Source organism: Arachis hypogaea, chromosome 1 (assembly GCF_003086295.3).
Source record: "Arachis hypogaea cultivar Tifrunner chromosome 1, arahy.Tifrunner.gnm2.J5K5, whole genome shotgun sequence".
Taxonomy (NCBI): Eukaryota; Viridiplantae; Streptophyta; class Magnoliopsida; order Fabales; family Fabaceae; genus Arachis; species Arachis hypogaea.
In genome coordinates this window covers 74969106-74974988 of record NC_092036.1, presented here as the reverse complement: position 1 = coordinate 74974988, position 5883 = coordinate 74969106, and the positions used below count along the sequence as shown (strand labels likewise).

The 5883-nt window shown below is 42.5% G+C and overlaps 1 non-coding gene across 1 annotated transcript; it reads right to left on the bottom strand.

Moving 5' to 3' along the window:
- Positions 1 to 4036: 4036 nt before the first annotated feature.
- Positions 4037 to 4143, bottom strand: LOC112712111 (small nucleolar RNA R71). Its single transcript, XR_003157682.1, has one exon. It is a non-coding gene; the product is annotated as a small nucleolar RNA R71 (small nucleolar RNA).
- Between the last annotated feature and the right edge of the window lie 1740 nt (positions 4144 to 5883).

The window sequence follows — 5883 nt, the reverse complement described above, 5'->3', positions numbered from 1 at the left end:
ATTAATGCAACAAAACTGCAAGTTTTATGGACTTCCATCTGAAGATCCTTATCAGTTTTTAACTGAGTTCTTGCAGATCTGTGAGACTGTAAAGACGAATGGAGTTGATCCTGAAGTCTACAGACTCATGCTTTTCCCTTTTGCTGTAAGAGACAGAGCTAGAGTATGGTTGGATTCACAACCTAAGGATAGCCTGGACTCCTGGGACAAGCTGGTCACTGCCTTCTTGGATAAATTCTTTCCTCCTCAAAAGCTGAGCAAGCTGAGAGTGGATGTTCAAACCTTCAAACAAAAAGATGGTGAATCCCTCTATGAAGCTTGGGAAAGATACAAGCAGCTGACCAAAAGATGTCCATCTGACATGTTTTCAGAATGGACCCTATTAGATATATTCTATTATGGTCTCTCTGAATTTTCGAAAATGTCATTGGATCATTCTGCAGGTGGATCTATTCACCTGAAGAAAACGCCTGAAGAGGCTCAAGAACTCATTGACATGGTTGCAAACAACCAGTTCATGTACACCTCTGAGAGGAATTTCGTGAATAATGGGGTACCTCAGAAAAAAGGAGTTCTTGAAATTGATGCTCTGAATGCCATATTGGCTCAGAACAAAATGTTGACTCAACAGGTCAACATAATCTCTCAAAATCTGAATGGATTACAACATGCATCCAACAGTACTAGAGAGGCAGCTTCTGAAGAAGCTTATGATCCTGAGAACCCTGCCATGGCAGAGGTCAATTACATGGGTGAACCTTATGGAAACACTTATAACCCATCATGGAGAAATCATCCAAATTTCTCCTGGAAGGATCAACAAAAGCCTCAACAAGGCTTTAACAATGGTGGACGCAACAGGCTGAGTAATAGTAAGCCATATCCATCATCTTCTCAGCAACAGACAGAGAATTCTGAACAAAACACTTCTAATTTAGCCAATATAGTCTCTGATCTGTCAAAGGCCACTTTCAGTTTCATGAATGAAACCAGATCCTCCATTAGAAATTTGGAGGCACAAGTGGGCCAGCTGAGTAAGAAAGTTATTGAAATTCCTCCCAGTACTCTCCCAAGCAATATAGAAGAAAATCCAAAAGGAGAGTGCAAGGCCATTGATTTAATCAAAGTGGCCGAATGTACAAGGGAGGAGGAGGACGAAAATCCTAGTGAGGAAGACCTCCTGGGACGTCCCTCAAGCAAGAAGGAGTTTCCTATTAAGGATCCTGAGGAATCTGAGGCTCATCTAGAGACCATAGAGATTCCATTAAATCTCCTTCTACCATTCATGAGCTCTGAAGAATATTCTTCCTCTGAAGAGGATGAAGATGTGACTGGAGAACAAGTTGCTCAATATTTAGGAGCTATCATGAAGCTGAATGCCAAATTGTTTGGTAATGAGACTTGGGAAAGTGAATCTCCCTTGCTCATTAGTGAACTAGATACTTGGATTCAGAGAACTCTACCTCAAAAGAAGCAAGATCCTGGCAAGTTCTTAATACCTTGCACCATTGGCACCATGAGCTTTGAAAAAGCTCTATGTGATCTGGGGTCAGGGATAAATCTTATGCCACTCTCTGTAATGGAGAAGCTGGGGATCATTGAGGTACAACCTGCTTTGTTCTCATTACAATTGGCAGATAAGTCAGTGAGGCAAGCATATGGAATAGTAGAGGACGTGTTAGTAAAGGTTGAAGGCCTTTACATCCCTACTGATTTCATAATCCTAGACACTAGGAAAGAAGATGATGAATGCATCATCCTAGGAAGACCTTTCCTAGCCACAGCAGGAGCTGTGATAGATGTCAACAGAGGTGAGTTAGTCCTTCAATTGAATGGGGACTACCTTGTGTTTAAGGCACATGGCCATCCCTCTGTGACAAAAGAGAGTCAGCATGAAGAGCTTCTCTCAGTTCAGAGTCAAGAAAAAGAACCTCCACAATCAAACTCTAAGTTTGGTGTTGTGAGGCCACAACCAAACTCTAAGTTTGGTGTTAAGATCCCATATCCAAACTCTAAGTTTGGTGTGGAGACCACACACTAACATTGACCTGATCATCTTGTGGCTCCATGAGAGCCACTGTCAAGCTATTGACATTAAAGAAGCACTTGTTGGGAGGCAACCCAATTTTATTTATCTAATTTTATTTTATTTTGTTTCTTTGTTATTTTTGTGTTTAATTAGGTACATGATCATGAGGAGTCACGAAAAAATCAAAAAAATTAAAAACAGAGTCAAAAACAGAAGAAAAAAATTTTTCACCCTGGAGGACGCACGGGCTGGCGTTCAACGCCCAGAAGGTGCATCTGGCCGGCGTTTAACGCCAGAACAGAGCACCATTCTGGCACTGAACGCCCAAAACAAGCAACAACCTGGCGTTAAACGCCAGGATGGTGCACAGAGAGGACAAACTGGCGCTGAACACCAGGAACAAGCATGAAACTGGCGTTCAACGCCAGAAACATGCATCACATGGGCGTTGAACGCCCAGAACATGCACCAATGGGCGTTTGAACGCCAGAATGATGCATGAAGGCATTTTTCATGCCTATATGGTGAAGGAATGGTATTTCTTTTCACCTCAGGATCTGTGGACCCCACAGGATCCCCACCTCAGGATCTGTGGACCCCACAGGATCCCCACCTACCATATTCCCACCTTCCCTCCTAATCCTATTTTTGTGATTGGAATTCCCCATGTCACAATTCCCAATCTTCTTCATCAATCACCCCATTCACCATTCACATCAACCTCCTCTTTCCCACCCAACCCCACCCATATAGCCGAATCCATCTCCCCTCACTCACCTCCATCTTCTTCCTCTTCTCTTCTTTCTTCTCTTGCTTGAGGGCGAGCAATATTTTAAGTTTGGTGTGGTAAAAGCATAGCTTTTTTGCTTTTCCATTACCATTAATGGCACCTAAGGCCAGAGAAACCTCAAAGGGAAGACAAAAGCTTCCACCTCTGAGTCTTGGGAGATGGAAAGACTATAAGCCGTCATAGCTCAGTGGTAGAACATGTGGCTGCAAATCAAGAGATCCCTGAGATACCTCAGGGGATAAATTATCCTCCACACAACTATTGGGAGCAAATAATGATAAAAACACCAAAATCACTAGGGATCATGCAACAGAAGCAAGGAAGAGACATAAAGGAGCTCAAAAAGCACCATTGGACCTTCAAGAAGGCGCCACCCTCACTCAGGTGGATTCATTCCTTGTTCTTTATTTCTTTCTGTTTTCGGTTTTTAATGTTGTGTTTATCTATGTTTTGTGTCTCTACTTCATGATCCGGAAGAGGATTATTAGCCATGCGAGTGACAGCCGCAGAGGATCATTTTCCCGAGGGGATTGAAAGTAGCCACCGCTGATGGTGAACCCCTATACACAGCTTGCCATGGAAAAGAGTAAGAAGGATTGAGTTAAAGCAGTGGGAAAGCAGGCGTTCTTGAGCCATACAGTATCTCCATTCGCTTGTCTGAAATTCTCACCAATGAATCTGCATAAGTATTCTTATCCCTTTTATTTATTTTATTTATCCAATTTAATTCCATTTGACTCTATGATTCCAATCACTAACTGAGATCTACAAGGTGACCATAGCTTGCTTCATACCAACAATCTCTGTGGGATCGACCCTTACTCGCGTAAGGTTTATTACTTGGACGACCCAGTACACTTGCTGGTTAGTTGAACGGAGTTGTGTCCACTCGTGCCAATTTCTAAATTCCATAATTTTACAATGAATGCAAATCAAAGAATAGTGATCACAATTTCGTCCACCAGCAAGAGAATTGCAAGTTCCATGGACTTCCATTGAAAGATCCTCATCAGTTTTTAGCTGAATTCTTGCAAATCTGTAACACTGTCAAAACCAATGGGGTTGACCATGAGGTCTACAGACTTATGCTATTCCCTTTTGCTGTAAGAGACAGAGCTAGGATATGGTTGGACTCACAACCCAAAGAAAGCCTGAACTCTTGGGAAAAGCTAGTCAATGCCTTCTTGGCAAAGTTCTTTCCACCTCAAAAATTGAGTAAGATTAGAGTGGAAGTCCAAAACTTCAGACAGAAGGAAGGTGAATCCCTCTATGAAGCTTGGGAAAGATACAAACAATTGATCAGAAAGTGTCCTTCTGACATGCTTTCTGAATGGAACATCATAGGTATCTTCTATGATGGTCTGTCTGAACTGTCCAAGATGTAATTGGACAGCTCTGCGGGAGGATCTCTTCATCTGAAGAAGACGCCTGCAGAAGGTCAAGAACTCATTGAAATGGTTGCAAATAACCAATTCATGTACACTTCTGAAAGGAATCCTGTGAACAATGGGACGAATCAAAAAGGAGTTCTTGAGATTGATACTCTGAATGCCATATTGGCTTAGAACAAAATATTGACTCAGCAAGTCAATATGATTTCTCAAAGTCTGTCTGGAATGCAAGCTGCACCAGGCAGTACTAAGGATGCTTCATCTAAAGAAGAAGCTTATGATCCTGAGAACCCTTTAATGGAAGAGGTGAATTACATGGGAGAACCCTATAGAAACACCTATAATCCTTCATGGAGAAATCACCCAAATCTCTCATGAAAGGATCAATAGAGACCTCAAAAAGGTTTCAACAACAATAATGGTGGAAGAAACAGGTTTAGCACTGGCAAGCCTTTTGCATCATCTTCTCAGCAACAGACAGAGAATTCTAAGCAGAGCCACTCTGACTTAGCAACCATGGTCTCTGATCTAATCAAAACCACTCAAAGTTTCATGACTGAAACAAGGTCCTCCATTAGAAACTTGGAGGCACAAGTGGGTCAGCTGAGTAAGAAAGTTACTGAACTCCCTCCTAGTACTCTTCCAAGCAATACAGAAGAGAATCCAAAAGGAGAGTGTAAGGCCATCAACATGGCCGAATTTGGAGAGGAGGAAGAGGGAGTGATCGCCACTGAGGAAGACCTCAATGGACGTCCACTGGCCTTCAATGAGTTCCCTAATGAGGAACCATGGAATCTGAGGCTCACATTGAGACCATAGAGATTCCATTGGATTTACTTCTGCTATTCATGAGCTCTGATGAGTATTCTTCCTCTGAAGAGGATGAAGATGTCACTGAAGAGCAAGTTGCTAAATACCTTGGAGCAATCATGAAGCTAAATGACAAGTTATTTGGTAATGAGACTTGGGAGGATGAACCCCCTTTGCTCACCAAAGAACTGGATAACTTGACTAGGCAGAAATTACCTCAAAAGAGACAGGACCCTGGGAAGTTCTCAATACCTTGTACAGTAGGCACCATGACCTTCAAGAAGGCTCTGTGTGACCTAGGGTCAAGCATAAACCTCATGCCTCTCTCTGTAATGGAGAAGCTAGGGATCTTTGAGGTGCAAACTGCAAGAATCTCACTAGAGATGGCAGACAATTCAAGAAAACAAGCTTATGGACTTGTAGAGGATGTTCTGGTAAAGGTTGAAGACCACTACATTCCTGCTGATTTCATAGTCCTAGAGACTGGGAAGTGCATGGATGAATCCATCATCCTTGGTAGACCCTTCCTAGCCACATCAAAGGCTGTAATTGATGTTGATAGAGGAGAATTGATCATTCAAGTGAATGAAGAATCCTTTGTGTTTAAGGCTCAATGATATCCCTCTGTAACCATGGAGAGGAAGCATGAAGAGCTTCTCTCAAAACAGAGTCAAACAGAGCCCCCACAGTCAAATTCTAAGTTTGGTGTTGGGAGGCCACAACCAACTTCTAAGTTTGGTGTTGAACCCCCACATTCAAACTCTAAGTTTGGTGTTGGGAGGTTCCAACATTGCTCTGAGTATCTGTGAGGCTCCATGAGAGCCCACTGTCAAGCTACTGACATTAAAGAAGCGCTTGTTGGG